Genomic DNA, 21,152 nt, shown 5'->3' on the forward strand with positions numbered 1-21,152 from the left:
TGTTGTGGTTTCTCTTTTTAACAAAAATGGGTTGGGGTGGTTTGGGGGGAGAGGAAGTTTGTCGGTTTTGTTGGTTGATTGATTGGTTTTGTTGCGAGTGCCTATGGAATAGCATATTGCCAAAGAGGTTTTTTTTAATTTTGCATGTATCAAGGTGAGCTGTAGCCTGGAGAGATACCAGTAGGAGCTCCAAGCCAGAGATCCAATGTGAATAGGTTTTAAGATAGGTCTCACAAACACATTGCCTTTTTTCTTGCATAATTAAAATTTTGCAACTTAATTTCTGGAAGCTGGCTTCAGGACTGTCCTCAGGTTCCTTGCACCTGAACCCTTGCAAAGGCAGGAGAGGTCCTGGCAAAAAGAATGGATTTTTTCTCTAAAATTGCTTGGGTTGTTTTTCCTGTGCCTTGCTTAAGCGCCTTCTCCAATTTCATTCTCTCTGTTGAATGCAGCTTCTTCAAAATCTTCAGACTCCACCGCTTCATTGAGGGCAAGGAGAAATACAACCACAGACTTCTTTTAGACAACATAGCTCAAGCCAGCTATACTTTTCCCCCAGTTAAGTACTGTGATTAAACATTAAGTAGAAGTGCTTCCTACATCTTCTTGCACAATGATGTCTTTCATTCTGTCTGTTCCTCTTACAACCTCATGGTTTGGCTTCTTGGTCCTCTCCATATCCTTTAATTTATGCCAGCCTACTCAAATGGGCTGAAACAAGCAGGCCTTGGGCAGAGGAGGATCTTGAAACTGGCACTGCTGCTTACTGAAGCATGGCCTAGGTGTGTCTTGAAAAGACTTCTTGCTAAAAAAAAAACTGGTGAAGTAGTGGGAGAGTAGTTAGGAGCTGTTTTTTTCACTGAGCAAAAGCCCCTGTTACTATGAGTCACTCCAAGGTCCTCCAATTATCAATACCAGGATGCTAGAGAGGGCCTCTTCATCAGGAACTGTAGCAATAGGACAAAGGTAATGGGTTCAAACTTAATCAGGGGAAGTTCAGGTTGCATATTAAGGAAGAAGCTCTTTACTGTGAGGGTGGTGAGGCACTGAAATGGGTTGCCCAAAGAAGTGGTGAATGCTCCATCTGTGGCAGTGTTCAAGACCAGGGTGGACAGGACCTTGGGCAACATGGTCTAGTGTGATGTGTCCCTGCCCATGGCAGGGGGTTGGAACTACATTATCTTAGGGTCCTTTCCAACTCTTAACATTCTGTGGTTCTATGAATCTATGCTTATAACCCTGACGCAATATACTAATCTTCTATCCCCTTCACAGGAGAAAGCAGTGTCACTAAGCAGCTTCTTCAAATACAGGCAGTATGTAATCCATGAACATAAAAACCTCTGAACTGAGTTTTACAGCAGTGGAAAGATTTCTTTATATCTCAACTAAGCTAATACAGAGCCTTTTTAATGGCAATTTCCTATAGTCATCTCCAGTCTTACGGTATACGTGTCCCTGTGAATGAAAAGAATGGAAGGAACTGACTTGAAACTTCAGCCAAGAAGTTTTAAATTCAGACCAAGCAAAATGTGGTCTGGGCCATTAATCAACTTTTTGGAACCAGCTGATGAGGGAAGATGCCTTTTGATTTCATTAGACTAAGATGACAGCAGGTCACAGGGAAGATAGAAGCAAAACAAATTTTAAAAGGTAGTGTTTAACAAACAGGTCCCTATTCTTTACTCAGCTCTATAGCAGGAATAATTACCAAGATCGAGCAATGTATTCTAATAGAATACACTGGGTTATATTTGGTTATTCAAAAAAATTATGTGCTTCAATCTGTGCTGAAATTCCTGGTTTTTTGGTTTGCTTCTCCTCAGACATTTGTATATGCTTGTGAAGGTTTCTCAGGGCTTGTTTAACGTATCTGCAGGGATGGAGACTGGACACCTTCGGCATGCTTGCTCCAGTGATTGAGTACCTCTTTGCAAACTTTTTCTAACCTATTATCAGAATGTCAGAATTTTCCCAGTTACAATCTATTTCCATTGCCCCTCCTCCTTTAATGTGCACCTTCGAGAATAACCTGGATATGCTTCTGCAGTGCCACATGTTAGGTAGTTAAATACAACATTAGTAGGATCATCAGCTCTTGCTAGGTGCTTATTTCTAATATGTCATGCCATCCTACACAGACTGAGGGAAACAAAATCTGAATAGTTTTTGATGTTAACTTTCAGCTTTGGAAGTCTGTGATGGGGAAAGAGGGGCTTTCTTAGCTCTGAGAATCTCACATCTACCTAATCACACAGTCAAATTAAGCTTGTAAACCGTAATCAGACCTTGCCATTGTTAAGTAGTAGTCATGTTTGAATCATTTTATTATTTGGACATGTAGCCTCACAGTCTCTGTTACAAAGTTGGAGAATTTGGGAGATCAGTAGGGGTCCTCAAATAGATGCTGTTACCAGATGGGAATTATGTGGTGTGTGTTCTGGAGATTAGAGAGTTAGTGACTCCCATGATCTCTGTCTTTATTGGTATGTACGGATTTCTACCAATAGCTTCAAACTAGCAAGATGGCATGTGTTTATAGAAAGCTTGTTACTTGAACGCTATTCCTCCATTTAGAAATGCCTAACATCTTAAGAACTGTGTAGAACAACATGTCACTGAAGCAATAAATATTGGCCTTTGTTCAAAATACAATAGCATTGAAAACAGGACTATGCATGTGGAAAGCAGATTTTCTTATTTATTTTTTTAAACCTCAGGGATGTTGTTAGCGATGCAGCTTGGGCTAAAGGAGATGTTGACCAGCTTTGTCCGTCCTTGTACTGAGGCAGAATTAAGCAAGTATTTGTTTTCCCTGACAGGGCTTGCATAACCTGTTCTTAAAATTTACAATAAATTCATAATGGGAATTAAACCATCTCTAACTCACCTTTCATACCGCTTTGATCAGAAAAGTCCTCTTCCTTTTCTTTTCCCAATATATTCTAACTGATACGGCTTAGCCAATGCTATTCAGTAGTGATTCTTCCAATGAACAATTCAAATTTTACTTGCACATGCTGTAGAACAGCTGTCAGATCTCCATAGTTCCTTCTTACGTCCTAAAATGACCCTATTCCTTTCATCTTTTCTCATATGTCCTGTTTTTGAATCTTTTGCCATTGCTGATCAACCATAGACAGTCCAAAGTATCTCCCTTTGCATATGGTACCCCAAACTGGATTTTTTCAGCAGTTACTTCACAAGTACTTATTAGAAAGCATCATCTCCTGGAACATGCAGTTTTCTTACCAGTGTACCTCAGAGTTGAGCTTTGCCCTTCTTTTTTACATCACATTGTTAACTGGTGTACACTTTGTAACTGATTATAACCTAAATATACTTTTCTGTGTTCTGCTTCATAGTCTGTAATGCCATGTTTTTAGTGCATGCTTTATTTTTCTTCCATATGAGTAAACATTTTATTGAAAAAAGGCTGTGGTCCAAGTATATTTATAGGTGGAAGTGTAATACTTAAGATGGGTTTTTTCACCAGTCTCCCCTCCATGTATTCCTAGAACCACTGCCCCAGTACCCCTCCTGATCTATCACAGCATACCTTTTTTCTCTTGTCTTGTCCAGCAGTGATGACTACCTTCCAAGTTTTGCTAACCTTGTTTTGCTGTTTCTCAAATGTAGGGCCGATGTTGTCACCTGAAAGACTTCCTGATTTTATCATTCTGAAGGGAAAAAGATGTTAAAGACAAGTCACACGTTTCACAGCACAGCTTAATACCCTATTTGCATCTACTGCATCAATCCCATTATGGGAAGAAAGTGTTTCCTTTTTTGTTTCTTTTATTGTTGTTGTTGTTTTTTTGTTTTTTGTATTTCCCTCAGTGAGATTGCTAGGGTTGTGGTTGTGGGGTTTGGCTGGCAGCAGAAAGGCCCAGCATTTCATTGCCTCGGTGCAGGACTGGGCTGTGCTCACTGTCCTACCTTCCTCTTCTGTCACAAGGAACAATGCCTGTGGGCTGTGAAGTTGTAGCCCCCTCTCCCATAGAAGGTCTTTGCATGCCCTCTATGTAAGTGGGCTGTGTGTGTGATGACAGCCTCTGAACTGCCCCAGGAAAGGTGACCTTGGTCTGTTTTAAATTATGAGTGCTCGCATTTTGATCAGGTTCAGTGAATTTGATCAGGTTTTGAAATCCAAGTGTGTGCTGTTCCTGAATTGCTCATAAATTTGAAATGTTTTGCCTATCAGATTTTAAAGATCACTCTGGAGATTAGCAGCCCAAGATCTGTAGATCTTTGTCTTTATGATGTATTGTTTGCTCAGTCTGATCAGGTGATGTTGTTTGCATGTATTAGCAACACACATTAATTCACTTCTTTCTTTTTTTCTTTCTTTTTTTTTTTTCCTCCACACATACTTTTATTTAAATTTTTGGAAGTGTTGGACCTTATTGGTCTGATTTCCTTTTGGTAGCATTAACTACATGTTTTGACCAAGGAACTTTGTAATTATAGTTACTTTAAATGTTGATTTTGGAGGAGTGATTTGCAGTGCATCTCTTTTCCATGGGAATACTTGCTGGTGTTCATAGTGCGCAGATTCTTTTATTGCACAGTACTTGCAGTTTCAGTAGTTGACACTGCTGAATCAGTTGCACTTGCTGTTTCATTTTTAGCTCCAGACTTTCCAAGAAGTTGTGCACTGCTTGTTTGAATGATCTCAGGTTTATGCTTGTTCCTCCTCATAACGCAGTCAGAATGCCTGTTTTCCCACGTATTTCCTATCCTCTGAGCTGCGACTTTGTAGGTAAAACCAGGCATGTCTTATGTTTTGTAATTGTTTCAGGTGGTGATCCTCATCCTTTAAAAAAACAAAACAGTGCCATAGTTATTTTAATCTCGTTTTGTCTGTGAAGGTAAATGATTTATAAATCACTTAGACCCTAAATACATGAATTATGAGCCTTGTTACTGGGCTTCAGCTCCTTTAAATTAAGGGGAAATACTAATTCTCAAAATAGCTCACATTTATATGATATTAAAATACGTACTGAAAGAATGCCTTCAGCGTATATTTTATTTTATCACTCCTAGCTTGAAATAATACAAGAATGTCAGTATCTAGTTCTAGATTGCTCGCTGACCATACAGAATCATGGAACTTTTTTTGTGCTCAAACAATACACCTGGTTAGGATTTAAAAAAAAAACGAGGTGTAATGAGTGAAGTCACTAGTTATAAATTGGTGGAGCTTCAGTTCAGTGAATTCCTGCTAAGCACTTTACGAACTTTTCCTGTCTGAGCTCTGGCTTCCTATCTCAGATTTAAAGAAACAATACCTGTTTCCTGAAAACCTGCTTGTCTTTTTGCCCCACGTGCTTTTCACTTTAAAACTGTTAGAGTGATTTTTATCCACCTATTTAATGCCATAAGCGATGAAGCATTACCTTGAGACTTTCTTGAAAAGCTTTTGACTGTCTCAACACATTCTAGAAAGTTGACAAATCTAGCCTGTGTTGGGTTTTTCTTGTTTGCAAGGTAAAAAGGATTTCAAGCTTTTTAAGAACCAACTTCCCACCACTCAGAAGGATTAGAATATTTTCCAGTTAAATGTAATGACAAATTAGCTGTGTTTCAGGAAAATAATCGGTAGGTTTTGTCCTGTACTTTTTTATTTCCTTTTCATCAATGTAGCAAAAGAGACCACCTGTTTACAAATGTTTGTGCAACAGATTGACAAATAAAAATGCACATCTCCAAACTTAAATGTAGCCTGAAGTTCATGGGTTATCACAGCATGTATAGGAGGACCTTTATAATTCTGTCAGAGGTAATGTTTTCCTGACAGAAATAGGCAATATACCTCCAAGAGCAATATACATTTCTAAGAGATAGTAGTTTCTGCAGTCTGGAAAGTTTAGAGTGCGGAGCGATACTTTTGACACAGGACAGTGATAGGAAAGGTATCCTGGTTCACTGTATAAATAAGAATCTTGTCTTAGTTTCTAGGTTGACCAGAAATACTTAATTTAGGGCCTTCTGTGGTTGCATTCTATTGCAGCTTTGCTTTTGCCTTTGTTGGTGGCAAATCATAACTACTGTGATGTGAAGGCTGTAGTGGGATAGCTTCTTTCTAGTGCACCTGTGAGGGAAGTGGCACAAAGCAATTCTTAAATGTGGATTTTCTGAGGAGAAGTCTTCATATATTTATTTGATAGTGTAGTTTGCGGCAATGTGTACACGTACCACTAGAAGTGTATTTCAGATGATGTGGAGAATTAACTTAATTGTGGCTAACATTAAATATGTCTAATATTGCCTGCCCCATAAAACTCCCAACACTGATGCCCAATTCTGTAATCAGTCTTGTGCTTCAGAGACTCCTGCCTTATAAATTCACAGATCACCACTGTTACTGATGTGATACATATCCAAACGAGTCAGGATTCTTTTTTTTTGTCTACAGGTAATGAATAACTGTGCGAGGTGGGGAGTTGTTATGGCTGAGTTAGATTAAATCCTCTTTAAGCAACAATATTTGGTTTTTATTGTCAGTGTAACAGGTTTTTGCCAACAAAATGTACTGGCCAAACTCTAGGATCAAGTGTTTTCTTTTTTTCCTTAAGTTAGGGAGAATTCAAATTTCATTGCCTGAGTCTGCTGCTCTGAATTAACAACATGATTAAATATAAGAGGTAATAATCTCCATATCTCTACCTTAAATTTAGGACTCTCTAGAATTTGATAAATTTGTTATTGCCTTTTTTTCATGTTATTAAGGGTAAGGATAATAAGATCCCCTGAGACTGCATCAGTAAGTACATGGAAAATCTCTGCTGTCTGATCATGCCAGGGAGCTAAACTCAGTGTGAAGTCAGTAAGACAGCTCTTTAGGTTGACAGTAAATGCTGCAAAAGTATCAGGCTGATCTAAATCCCTTTGTTTGATGAAGACAGTTATGCTCATTGAAGAGTAAATGTCATTTGTGAACATTAAGGGGTTTTGCTGCCTCTTCCATATCTTTTGAATTTCCCCTGGTTTTCTCGTGTGATTCTTGCAAAATTCAGTCTGGTGGAAGAAAGGCTGAGTAGCAAATCATTGAATGATTTGTGGCCTGTAAAAGTTACAGTTGTTTTAAAAAGGAAAGATGCGATTCTGACTACTGTTTTTTTGAGAACATATCATCAACGTTTTCCTATGGCACATTTGAAATTACTTTTCTGGACCTAGTTTCAGTACATAATAGAAATAAAATAGATAGTTTCAGCTGAGAGGTAGAGCTGTCTTATTTGCATTACAGAATATGGGTTAGCAATTTTATAAACTTCTTCCAGTAGCCTGCCATAATGGGTAATTAATTGTAGCATTCCTGAGATCTAGATTTTGGTTTAAAACAGGCAAATACCAAGGACACAGTACTCCTTCACTGTCGCATAGCTCATCTTATTTTATGGTTATGTTCTTTCTTACAGAATTTTGTGCTCATTTCCAGTATGAACGTTTATCAAGACACTGGCAGGTGTTTGGTTTTCTCATAATTAAAGTTCATAATTCTAGTCATTAATTGCTTTAGAATTATTCAGATAGTTTACTGTACTCTGATCTTTGCATGAAAGAGCTAGTATTTCTTCAAAGCTTTATTTTGTGTTTTAATAAAAAGTTGCATTTCACTGGGGAAGATATGCGGATATGGGGCTTTTTGGAACTTTTTTTTTGTCTTTGAAGGAAGTTTATTCATTTACAGTACAGGCAGATACTATGATACTGTCCTAAGCTTACTGCTTCTCAAACAAAAAACCCTCCTCTGATGCCTCAGTACTAAGTTTGGATTTATACTTTTTATTTCTCTGTATGTTATCTTCAGTCTTTCTGTTCTGTTTTAGCTTTTCAATGCAATCCCCGTAGTAAGGTTTTGATACTAATAGGTTTCTTAGCTTGTTGGTTGGTTGATTGGTTGGTTGGTTTTCAGGTTTGTCCTCACAGTGGAGCACAGTTTTTCAGTTGCTGTGAGGTGGAAAAGCATAGAGTGGGATAGAAATGAAACCTGCAGAAAACATGTTATTCTTTAGTTTCTAGCTTACTCAGAAGGATTTAAACAATAAAATCTGTAAGAGGACAAGGAACATTTAATAAGAGCGCCTCAGGCTTCACTGAGTAGCAATTTCAGTAAAACATCTCCTGCTTGGAAATTTTATTCCCCCAAATCTCCCTAAGTTTCGTGAGCAAAGATACATAAGCTTCATCTTATGATCACTGTTCCATAGACCCCCTTTTTTGCCAGTTAATTTTAGCATAAAGGCCTACAGAAGGATGTTCTTTATTTTGCTTGTTTGGTCTTGTTTCCATCTTCAAAATATTTAGATTTTTCTAGGATGTCAGTGTTTGTGGTTGGTTTAGGGACTATATTTGTTTTTTTCCTGTTACAACTATTGTTAGAGATTTTAAATTGTGAAACAGATTAACAGCTAAAAGACAAATATTTTAAAGTTTAGAGGGTATTTATTTTCTTTGACTGGGTATCTTTCTCTCAAAACATTGTACATTGTTATAAATCAAAAGAATTCCATAGACAAACACTCTGTTTGACCAAATGTGTTTGCCTGGAATACCCAGGATTCTGATACAGTAATTTTATTGCAGTTGTTACAAACACAACACAAGTAATATTCCCTCTATTCTCCACTGCTTTAGTGACTAGGACTGCCATAATGTTGATGCTATCATAACGTTCATATTCTTACTCTCTCATCTTATAAGGTTATGGTCTGGCTAGTGCATTCTGAGTTGCACTGGGCTTTTTGCTCTACATCTCCTGTTGATGTTAAAGGACAATGTCTAAATGTTGGGCGGTTTTATTAGTAATATTATTAATAATAGTAATTCATGAAATGTCAGCACATGGAGCTTTCAATAGGGATGTTAATATTTACTTTGAATGACTGATTTTCACAATATAGTATATTTGGGATGAATATATGTGTATACACAGAGAAGTATCTGTGTGCTTCTGATTGTTCATGTCTTACTACATTTCATATTTGCTGTTTTGTAGCAATACTTAAGAATATGTATTTTACATAGATATATTTCATCATATTTTATGAAAGAAAATAGGCTTTAACATGGTCACATTGCTAAATTAACCAAGAAATGAGTCTTTGCCAAGAGATAACAAAAGTGATTTTTGAAATACAGGTTATAGGTGTAAGTTAGATAAGCCAATTTTGAATGATTTTAACGAAGTCTAATACTAAAATCCATATAGTAAATGGATAAATGAATCAGTTACACTGGCAAAAAAACAAATATGAAAAAACTAAATTAAACAGTCATTGATTCTCTTGAATCATAAATGCAGCTTTGCTAAGCAGATGGGAGGGAACAGTTTTCAGTGCGAACTAACATAACTTACTATGATAAATAAGGGAACATCCTTTCCAAGAAGAAATTTTAAAACAAAAGAAAGTTTACCTGGAATTTTTAGTGTGTATATGTTCACATAGGCTGACTTTCAGTGGCAATGATGTCTGATGGGTAGATTTCCATTGAAACTGTAACAGGGAGTCAGCATTATAAATCACATTTATTGAGACTGGAATTGGTTTTGGCCATCTTACTTGCAGTATTTAAACTCTGGGACAGTGGCTTGAGATTTTTTGCCTTTTGGGAACAGGAGGGGCATAAACATCAGGCTCTTCATATATCACCCAAACTTAAGCCCATTACCAGAAAAGTAACAGAAAGGAAAGCAAAGGAAAAGGTCAGTAACAGAATCATCTGTGGTGAATATTGGGCTTGCGTTAGAGGGAATTACATGGCAGAAATGTATGGGATGTCAGGAATTCCCATATCCTGAGAATGTCGTGTATTGCTTTCTGAATACCTGAACTGTCAAGCCTAGATGAGCCTTTGTGCGACAACTTGCAATCGAACAGAGCTTTTTCCTTTGTGTCAAGAGATGTGCTTTTGCTATCATGTTAAAATCCTTTCAGACTTGGCCACCTGTTAAGTTTTTCTAAAAAGACTTGACTGTGTGCACACTCAGCAAAACCCTCTTCATTTTTTATCCATTACATTGCCTGAAGATCGCCTTCACTGAACATAGTTTGGCTTGGAGATTAACATAACAGCACCTGCAAATGTTTCCTACTAACAGGATGCTTACAGTAGAGGAAGCAGTCTCCTTTTCAGTGAATGGATCTTCTCAGCATAGAAATGCTGTGCTGCTAGCTAGGCTTCTTTAGAAACACCTTGGGGTGAGTTTTATAACCATCTCCTTTTGTGCCAGGAGGGCTGTGCAGGCTGGAAGAGGAACAGCTGAGGCTCTCTCTGATCAGGCCAGGTGGGGAAGGGGATGCTCACCAAATTACAACCAGCTGTGGCTGCCTCTGCTGGCAAGCAGCTAAAAACTCTTTCTGCTTCAACACCTTCCCCCATCACCCCACCCCCTCACCCCCTTTCCTTCTTGATGAATTTCATCAGCCTTTTCCATCTTTCTGTAATGTAATCCTGTGCTTCACTGTCTAGAAGAGTGACTCCATGCCCTTGCTGCATCCTTGCAATGTCTGCCTGGCGGGGGGCCCACCGCCTCCTACCTGCCAGCCTAGGACAGCAGCTGCAAACGGGCAGAGGGCCTAAAGCATCACCAGGGTGGAAGACCCTCCTGAAACTCTTGTTCAGCTACTGAATGCTCTTTTTGCTCCCATTGATGTTTACCTGCAAAGTATTGCTTGATGTAGTTTGGGGAGAAAGGAAGTTGAAGCCCCCTCAAGAGAGAACTGGCTCTGCTTGGTTGGGTCTATGGAAAACCTGTTTTCCCCTTCCCCCAGTATGCTTTGTATGGCCAAGTAACTTTCAGCATTCAGAAGTAATATAGTAATAGTGGGCAACACTGGAGACACATGCAGACACAGAAACACTTTAAGTTCAAGAAAGGAAAAAAATACCTTCAAAAAGTAACTGTAGGCATCCCCTCTCAATAACTACAGTAAGCCAGGCAAACAGGTTGCTCTTGAACTCTCTATGTCCTCTCTTGCCCTTGTTCTATCAGATATTCCTGGCTCCCCCACATCAGGGTAAAGTTGATTTTACTATGGTCCGAACTTAAATGCCAACAATATCAGAGGAATCAGGCTAGCTTTACTTCTCTTCCTGCAACCCTGCCAAATACTAGCTTAACGCCAAGCATTGCAGAAGGTCATCTCAAAGAATGACTTCTAGAGTTGGTCGTAAACTCCCTTGAGCAGTCCAAAAGGTATTACACAAAGTCTATCCAATAATAGCACCCATATTTAATTTAGATAGTATTTTGGTTGTGCTGAAATCAAAGCAGGTTAGCAGTTTCCCCAGATGAATGACTGTGTTCCTTACCCTTAGAGAAAAGAGAGTTGTCATTTTTAATCTGATCACTTATTATTAGAAGTTTTGTCTTGCCACGGGCTATTTTTCTCATTCTTGTGAAACTGTTAGAAGGCTATCATTTCTTGTACCAGCCATAGAGTCCAGTCTCTTGATTTGGAAGTATTTTACAAATAATGTATAAAGCAGGAGTAACTGTCATATTATTGCAGAAATGATCAGTTTGGAATGGAGACTGCAATCCATAGGAGCATTCTTACAAAGACCTTACATAGCATCAAACCCTAAGCAGAGGTACAGATACATATTGGAGCTGTGGTTGAGGCTTCCCCGACAAATAAATGAGCATCTCCACAGAAGAGAATTTTTCACCCTCAGGGTTCATTCAAGGACACAGGTAGAGGGCTCCCCATCAGGACTGAAACCAGCAGTTAGCTAAGAATCTGACTGTCATCTACAGTTTGCTAATCTACACCTGCTACCATAGGCCTGGGTACCTTGTCTTTGTATTCCATCTTGTTGAAAAGCAACTGCTTTTAGGTCAGGACAAAAGGCATAAATGCTACGTAGTGATCACATATACATCACAGAATACTGGGAAATAAGGCTGGAGGAGACTCTTGTTGTCTAATCCATCCTCCTCCCCCCAGACTGCTCTGCAGAGGCTGTTGTTGATTCAGTCAAATGGTTTTCATATGCAGGGGAATCCACCAGGGTTACTGGGAAACACCTGTAGCTCTGTGGTTAAAGAATGTGCCAGCTAGTAAAAAAGACTAGTAGCTGTTACGTCACTGTGCGGAAATAAAAGCAAGGAGCTGCAACATGGAGGTAGGCTCTTTTGGAGGAGAAGGTGTTTTTGGTAGTGTAATAAAGTCTCAATGCCATCTGCTTTTGTAGATGCCCTTGGGACATCAGAAATATAATTCTAGCTAGTCATGGATGCAGAGGAGAAGGGTTTTAATGAGGGAGATTTTCAGTGAAAATCACGTCTCTGGAGGTACTTGGCTTTTTTGTTGCTATTTTTGCTTGTGAAGACTACAAAATGGGAAAATCTTGTTTTGCTTTCAGAGTCTGGGTTGAATTTACTTTTTCCTGAAGTATTTAGTTGTATGAGAACATTAAAAGACGTCCCTTGGGCATAAATAAAGGGGAATTGAAAGACAGCATAATGGATGTCTGTTATTTTAAATGGACTGTACTTCACCCTTTTTTGCTTATGGGTCCTGGTTATTTGCCTGGTTGTGTAGTGTGGCTGTACAGCCCTAGCTTGCTAGTGAGGCTGTGTGGGACAAATGCTTTGGGTTTTGTAGAGGAATCTTGACTGGAAGGGAGATTTTTCTCCAATGCTTTTGGAAGGAAAATAATTGTGAGAAGTTGTTGTTTCCAATTGCCTTGTGAACACTGACACATGTATTTATTTTTTTTTTGTTATCAAAGCAGAGTAAAATCACTGATAGACCCTTTCAAAGAGCGATCTTGAAACAGCACAGCACAGGCCTGAATTCAAGCCATTGGTTTCCCTTTACCACATACGGGAGACATCTTTCCAATCTCAGAATCTGAGACTGAATCATTTCTGGCTTTCAGCTAAACACATTTGGGACTAAATTAAATCTACCTGTAGGATGTAGTGCTGGGTTTGTTCTGCTTGAATTTTAACCTTTCTCAAGGAGAAGCTAGCGAGGTAAGTGCTGTATTAGTGTTTCAAATTTTATTATGTTTCTTATTTATCTTTACTACAAGTAACATCAATAATATGTATTTGTGTTCATACAGCAAAGTAATTAGAACAGTTGCATTAACCCTAGTAATAAATGCTATAATTATTTTACTTCTGAATGGATATGAGCAACACTTTAACAATAGATGTTGCAACAAAAGCAGAGCTTAGAACGGGGAAGAGCAGGATCCTCTTTACAAATGAGTCCAATTTATTAAATACACATCTGGCTTTGTTTTGAAGCAGCATTTTAATTTTGGTTCAGAACAGTTTGAAAGATGTTACTTAGAAGGAATAAATCTGAAAACAAAGGAACCACCTGTTGAAGTTTCTTCTTGTGTCTTGGTTCACCCTCTGGACCAAAATCCACTCTTTGCCCACTTCTGTTCTTGACTGTGTCCTACTTCATGGTCATCGTGTTTGTTTTTCGTATATTATAAGGAACATATATAAGCTAGATGAAAAGGAAGGGGGCATTCTAAACTTTAAACTGTACTGTTTTAAACCTTAACCATCATAAAATAAAAGGGAAGGCTTTGCTTGCTGGCTGGTATACACAGAGTGGTGTAGGCATGGTGAAGGACTTGTCTTTGGAAAGAGCAGTTGTGAGAGAACCACCTAGAGTGGCACCTTGGGAGTCTGTCTGAAAACAGCTGTTTCATGGGGTGGTAGTCATAGAATCATTTAGGTTGGAAAGGACCTTTAATGTGATAGAGTCCAATTGTTAACCTGACGCTGCCAAATCCACTGCTAAACCGTGTCCCTTTTAAAGGATAGGTAACATTCATGTCAAAGCGCATTTCTTGTATTTGCCTTAGCCACTAGTTTAGAAAAAACAACTTTCCCAACAGCTTTAGAGGCTTTACCAGTTGCAGTGTTTTCTGTGTCCTTCAAAAGGTTGGCAAAATCATCAACTAAACAGTCCTGAATCTGCTTTCTGAATATATATTGCACTAATATAATTCTCAGAGAGATCAGGGCACTCTAACATTTTCCAAGGGCTTACTGGAGCATTTGTTAGATTAATTTATGGAGCTTCAGCTTAAACGTTACTCTCCTTTCCTATTCTATGCATTTTACTCTAGAATTTATTATGGTCAAAACTCATGCTACTGGGACAGTCCTGGACCTAGCAGGCAGGGAAGACCCTGCTTGTGAAAAGGAGGTGACGAGTAGTCACATTTCCCTTATGTCCCCTGCTTGTGCTTCATACCACTGCAGGTTATGGCAACCTCAGCGGATATGTGGCTTCACCTCCCTCCTCGCACTCTAGCTGATGTCTCAGCAGGACATCCTGTCTGCTTCTGATGCTTATTCTGTGATTCTTATTTTCTGTGATAACTTTTCTAATTTCTTTGCTGTGTAGTAAGCCTTGATAAACTACAAATTGATGCCAGCAATGAAATGTGCTGTATTTCCCTTGCAGATACCTGCAGTAGTTTTTCTCCTGATTTTTCTAATTGGGAAAGTTTAAAGACTTTACATCACATGATGTTTTCTGAAGTACAAATAAACTAGTTCACACAAACCTGTTCTGAACTGGAAGTTGCCTTATGCTTGCAAAAGTAGTTCATAATTTCAATGTTAATGTAGCCATGTTATTGAAATATTAGGAGGTAGATTCATATCAGGTGGGTTTTTTTAAAAATGCTTTAGAGTGTAGAGCATGAAAGAGTATGGTATCACTACAGTGATACTTGTTCTCTGATGATTTCAGTTCTTCCACTTTCCTGTGCAGATAAATTATTTTGTAATACTGGGACTCAGTCTCATACCTTAAATGCTTTACATGAGGAAATACCTGCTTTTTTCTATAATTCTTATGTGCTAGTCAGTGTATTATGTAAACTGGAAACGTGTTGCTGTTCACTTTAGACATGCTTTTCCCATTACTCTCAGTTATCCTGCCCTCTTTCCGCCACCCCCTTCCCCACATTCTTGCTTCCTGCTTGGTCAGCAGCAGCACTCGGGAACTGATCGATCTGAAAGCTAACTGAATGCACCCTGCAAAAATGTGTGGCTTGTTCCTCCTGTTAAATTAATTTTGTCAGGTCTTGTGGTTTCTTTGGCATGTCTTCATTTGTTTATGTCAGTTTATTATTCATTTCTTGCTACTTAGTCATAAGTTGATATTTCTGTCCAAATAGTGAGCCCAGAATAAGAAAACACTAATACTTTTGCCTGGCTATTCTGCTGCAGTTGACCTATATCTAATGGTTTTTGGAAATTTGGGTAAGGATTCCAGTTGTCTTAAAACTGGGAAAACCAAAGGGGGTAAAACCAGTGGTGATGGTAAATAGTTTTAAACTGGAATTTGGTTTAACCTTGGAAGCTCTGGTGGAATTGTTCTGCAAATCTGTCGGTGGAGGGAGAGAAGGTATTAAGAAACCCAGCGGCCTTGTTTCTGGGTTAGACAGAAATACCTGCGATGAATACTTGTTTCTGGTCTGTCAGACTATACAGGGAAGAAATAGAGCAGCAAAGGGAAAAAAAAATCTTAATTTTCATGTTATGTAAACTACATGGGTATTTAAGTAATGATAAGTAATTCACTATGTGCTGCCTGCCCGGATCACAGGGGTATGGAGAAGCTCATGGAAGAAGGCCCTTGACTGATTTTCCTGAACTTGCCAGCTAAATGGAGTGCCAGTCTGCTGGCAAAGACAGTCGAGCACAAGGACAAACATGCGGCAGGCTTCTTCCTTCTTGTAGCAGGGGTGAACTTGGTTAACATGTTTGAAGTGTTGGTGTGATCTGAGCCAGCATATGAACATGCTGCTGCTTTCTCCTAGTCTTTTATTGGTTTGAAAGAAAGGGGGGAGGAAGTAATAACTTTTTGTCTTTTAAACAAACCCCACAATCCTTCCTTTAGAAATTTCGTAAGCACGTAATTGTTTACAAACTAATGAAAAGGAGGATCCCACTGTAGCATTTTTCTTAATTAGAATGATTCAAAAGAACAGCTTGAAGATAAATTCCATTGAGATATCAATAGTATTTTAATTGAGCTGTGGGGGGAATATCTGATAGTGTGACATTTTCTGTGATGTTGCTACACTGGGAAAAGTAACCTACCATAGTAACTAAAAATGGACAAGGTGTTTGGGTTTGTAAATCACCAATATGCTGACATATAGATAAATAACAGAATAGAAAGCTATAAGCAATATCATTGTTTCACTTAACTATCGACCATATGGCAACGTATTCTGAGATCAAATGGAGATACAGAGTTTATTACAGCTTTGTATATCAAACTCCCAACAACAGAGAATGTTACTGTTATTGTGCAATAACCCTGAAATCTTTGTTGTTACTAACTCCCACTTTTTGACATCAAGAAGAACTTTTATGTTTTAGCACTTTTATAAAGTAAAATTAATTTTCAATAGATAACTTTTTAATGGATTTCCAACTTTATATCACTACATTTTATATATACAATTTTGCTGAGCAAAATAGGATTGCTCCTGTGTTGAGATATTTTCAAAGCCTGACATTTACATTAGATGTGAGTATATATGATGGGGAGGCTTCTTTCTGTTGCTTGGTTTTTGATGTATGAAACTGCAAAATATTGGTAAAAATATGACACATACATTTATATTATAACCATATAATCTTCCTTATAAGAAAATGACATTTCTTTGCAGTAGCCAGCATGGCTTTCCTGAGTATTGCTTTGACTCTCCAGGTTTTAAATGGAATGACACTTTTGAAACATGACTTTGAGAGCAGTCTTGTTTATGAACAGAGATATACTGCAAAGGTTAAAGGCTTTTCATTTGTTGCCCCCCTTTTTTGTTTTAGGATTTGGGTGGGTTTTGGGTCTTGTTTTTAGGTTTTTTCCCAACTCTCTCTGAAATGAATACAAATTTTATTACTCAAGGTAACTTCCAAATTTTCTGATCTTTTAAGCAAGCAAGTCTCAGAGGTATTTCACTTACTCTGATGCATTTCCCATATAGAACATCACATTTGTCTGTTTCTCTTTTTTTACTGTCACTCAGCAATCTTACCGTGTTCAAGCCTTGTAGTCTGTCATTTGTTATAAGTACAATATATCCATACTCTCTGGTTTCTTATGGCATGCTGGTTTCCCCACTAATATTTTAACTGACTTTGTTATTTACACTACATTTCACTCTTATTTTTGGTCAAATTCTTCTTTTTTTTTTTTTTTTTAAATCACTGGAAAAATTATTTGTTGAGCATCTGTAACTATGAGAACTTTAGAGTTTTGCTTTTGCATTTCTAACACCCGTTCTTTATCTGTTTTAGCATCTCCCTGTATTCTTCCCAGTGTTCTTTACTTCCTATTTTCTTGTAAGTATAGCATATTCTCTTTTCCCCCTCAGTTCCTATTGACCTGTTTAACCATGTGGAGTTAATTGAAGCTACATCTCACTCCTGAAGAAATTAATTCAATTACTGTTTACGTTTAGTTCCATTTATACACCCTCTCCTTGTGACTGGGCTATCTTGCTATTTGTCTACAAAGTATTTAATGCAATATCCTTTTACATAACACATTTATCTAAAAATTGCACAGCATTCATCTTGGTAGAAATTAAATTTCAATTCCATTTGCTGATACTCAACTGCTTCTGTTTTCTGTATTCTTGGTTTAGTGTTGGAATCTGTCTGGAACAGGTGGGTCCCTGGCAGGTTTTAGGAAACAACCAGTTGTGTAAGTCGTCTGTCATTTTGTTTCATCTATGACATGTTTTAAATGAATCAAGCTCTCAATTGTGGCTAGTTATGTACTAGTCCCATTATTTTTATGTACACGATCTTTGCTTTACTCAGTAGTAGTTCTCCAGTCTTTTATGTAGTGACTTCCTCTGTTATTTTTTGGTTTCTCTATGTGTTGTTAATGGATTTTTTCCTAAGGCAAGATTCAGCATTTTAGGTGCCTATTGTATCTAAAGATGTTCAGAGCCTGTCACCCATGAACCACTAAATGTAAGTCTGAGCACAGCTTTATGAACTTCATGCTGAATATCTGAGGCTCCCGTGCTGGGCTTTGGAATTACAGTAATTGGAGTTGCAACAATTACCAAGGCCAGAATTCAAATGGAGTTGTTTTTTTTTACTATTATTTATTTTATTTTTCCCCTTTTCTTTCCCCTGCTGTCTCAAATTACCAGGTTTTGGGCCCAAGCCCTTCCATGCCCTTGCATTGATAGCATTTTAAAAAATATACAAATTGACTCTTGAGCTATGATCACACCAGGACAACTCCCATGAAAAGATGTGCTCCTACCTCCATCTCCAAATACACAAATAAGTCTTCCTTTCCTATTGCCAGCTACACAAACTATGAAAATATCTCTGAGGCCACGGCATACTTTGATTTAAAGCATCAGATATGATATACTTTGTTCTTGGCTTTGTGTAGTAGCAGGCATTATGGTACCTAAGTAAGCCTCCCTTGGTTTTGGCACAGTTGATAGTGCTAAGTCCTGTTTTCTGAAATAGATCTTAACTGGTTTGGCTTTTTTAAACTTCTTCTGAAATTTGCCTTAAACCACATTGGTTTTCCTGGGGGGGTTGTTTGGTTTGGTTGTTTTTATTTTTTTTTTCCCCTATCACATCTGTTATTTCCTAATGCATTGATTATTTTGTCCCCTTCAAAATTGCTGCCTTCTAGTATTGGTCTTCATAATCTCTTTGAGGCTGTGGTTTCTTATTAATATATTGGTGCTGCTGAAACAATATGTCCCACTTAAATATCATAGTGCTTATTCTGTTGCTTCCTTAACTCTCTCTTCTGCAGTAGTATCAATATTGCTACTTGTACTTAAATCTAGACATATACGACTTCTTTATAAAAGCAAATTTTTACAGGGAAAAGTAGCTTTTGGGGATTGGGACCACCTGTAACTAATAATCCTGGCTTTTATACTGACTTGTTCTGTTGCCTGAGGGAAGACACTTGCAGCTCTGCACCACTCTCTATGTATGGCAGCAAGTGTTAACTACTTAATTAGTGGTTTATGAAGTTATCAGTTTAGGGGTTTTGTCTGAGAGATTTTTCTCTTTGATAGACTATTCATAAATATGACAACAGTCAATTAAATAGAAAGACTAAGGTCTTAAAGAGAAGCTGATTTCTTTCCTCTGCAATATGAAGAATACTCACTCAAACGCTACCCATGATGTCTGTGATCCATCCTGCTGTTTTAGGGCAGCTCACTGCCTCCAGTTTCTCCCAGTTGCTTTCCAAGACTGAAGCATTGCCTTCTCTGTACCCTGCTTTTGGCTGTGATTATTGTCAAGTGATTTACCCTGGACACAGTTTTATATGGTTTCTTGTTTGCCACTGTATTCTTGATTTCAAAATTTGATGAAAAGGTGTTCTTGTGATGAGTGTTTTCCCAAGACTTATGGCCATGTCCAAGATCTTCACTGTCTCTGCAAATCCCGAAATGTGGAGAACCATACCACTTGTGCTGAGGTCAAGCTGTGGGGAAAGATGTTGTGAAGACAAATGCCTCCTGCATTTTCTAGTAGTTGCCTGCAGTGATATGGCACAAAGCCTAATCAAGGGAGGATACGTTATAAAAGTTTTCCTCATGCAACCCATCTGATCCAAGTCTTTTATTCTCATTAGTCTCCTGTTGACTTCAGGACTTCCTCTGATGGGTTTTTTTTGTTTGTTTGTTTTAATTATTGTTGTATAATACAGGAAGAGTAAAGAATTCTGGACATTCTCCATGACTGCTTCAGTTTGGGCGTATCCTCACATACTTGTTGATCCTAGCTAGTATTGCCAAAACCAGGAAAGATCAGGTTCAGCTTGAGAGCACAGGTTTTATTTGCTGACTCCTTTCCATTGAACTCCATTTCAGCTGTTACCTGTGGATTGTATTTGGGATTTGTTCCTCTGCAGCAATATGAAAGTACAAATTTGGCTAGGTGTTACACTGCTCTGAATTACTTCTTGAGTTCAGAACACCTAGCTATTCAGCACCCGTTGCATAGGATACCCAAAGATACCTTTCATCATCCTGCTCTTAATGTGGGCTTATTTTCCCAGAATATTGGGAAAACTGGTGAGGAGGTTGCCTCTAGAACAGTTTGCAAATGCCTCTTTAGATGTGGTTTAAACAACAGTTGTGTGCTTTGCCTAAAGGCAGGGTTTTTCAGAAATCATCTTGGCTCGAATCCTGGACTCTCCAGTGGAGACTACTTTCTGTTGAGTACCTCTGAATCAAAAGTAAGAACCTACCTGGCACAGGCATTTCTGAATGTGCCATTCCTCAAAGGGCTCTAGAGCTGTGATTATACTTCCCTGAGACCTCTCATCCTCTTTTCACCCATGTTTCCTCCCCCTGGTATCAATGCCCAGTTCTTGATATTTGCTCCACAAGCCTTGAGGCAGCAGAAGTGCTCCAGAACTAGCCCCCTTGCCTTAGTGCAAAGCTCAAGACTAAACACCCATCACTGCAATATTTAGTTTTCTAAGAGGTACCCAAAAGGCCTCAAGTGAAGACTCGAGAGACTCCTCCTTCAGGCTTCCCCTTCCAACCCCAGTCAGTTATTTCTGTCAAGGTCAGTGGTTTCTCTTAGAGGGTGCTGCTGCAGAATAGATCGCCCCATATTAGTAGCAGCCAGCAACATTGTGTATTGCAGGGTGTTAAGGCACACAGCTGTGCACACACAGGTACTGGAAGATGGCCTGTCCGCTGCAAGCTAGCAACCTGTTGCTACCTCTTAATAAACCTGTTGGTGAAAATCGCACAGGAAATTGAGACATTTACTGTTAATAGTAGACATTAGACAGTAGCTGGAAAGACACATGTACTTCCTTGAGGTAGACAAGTAAAACCAGAGGTGCTTCTTCCCAGCAGGGACTGTCACTCCAGGTACTCTGAGCACTCAAGGGCTGGGATCTCTTGTTAAGTTTAATACCTGCACATCAGTGCCCTGAACCTCAGAAAGCCCTCAAACCTCCATTGTCTGCAGCTTTTTTGCATTGAAATGCCAAATGTTGGAGGGCAGTTCTGAATGGAGCTCTTGCAAACTCTGGTAGTAAAAGCCTTATGTATGTGATAAGAATGAAATATGACTGTTGACATGTTTTTAAAAGAAGTAAATGAAAGTATTCTGCCAA

General features: G+C 38.5%; 1 protein-coding gene across 4 annotated transcripts in view; it reads left to right on the plus strand.

Moving 5' to 3' along the window:
• The window catches only part of CDYL (chromodomain Y like), a 107,351-nt gene that overhangs the window by 69,113 nt on the left and 17,086 nt on the right, over positions 1-21,152 (plus strand). Inside the window, exon 1 of one of the 4 annotated variants that reach the window (XM_062617808.1) lies at positions 10,901-12,141. The exons of the other annotated variants lie outside the window; for them this stretch is intronic. The gene's annotated coding sequence lies outside the window, so the exon portion shown is untranslated. Of the gene's footprint in view, positions 1-10,900; positions 12,142-21,152 lie in introns of those variants that run through there. 4 annotated transcript variants of the gene reach the window in all.

The sequence above is a fragment of the Pezoporus occidentalis genome, unplaced genomic scaffold (assembly GCF_034315485.1).
Source record: "Pezoporus occidentalis ecotype Australia unplaced genomic scaffold, CSIRO_AGI_Poc_V1 ctg2, whole genome shotgun sequence".
Taxonomy (NCBI): Eukaryota; Metazoa; Chordata; class Aves; order Psittaciformes; family Psittacidae; genus Pezoporus; species Pezoporus occidentalis.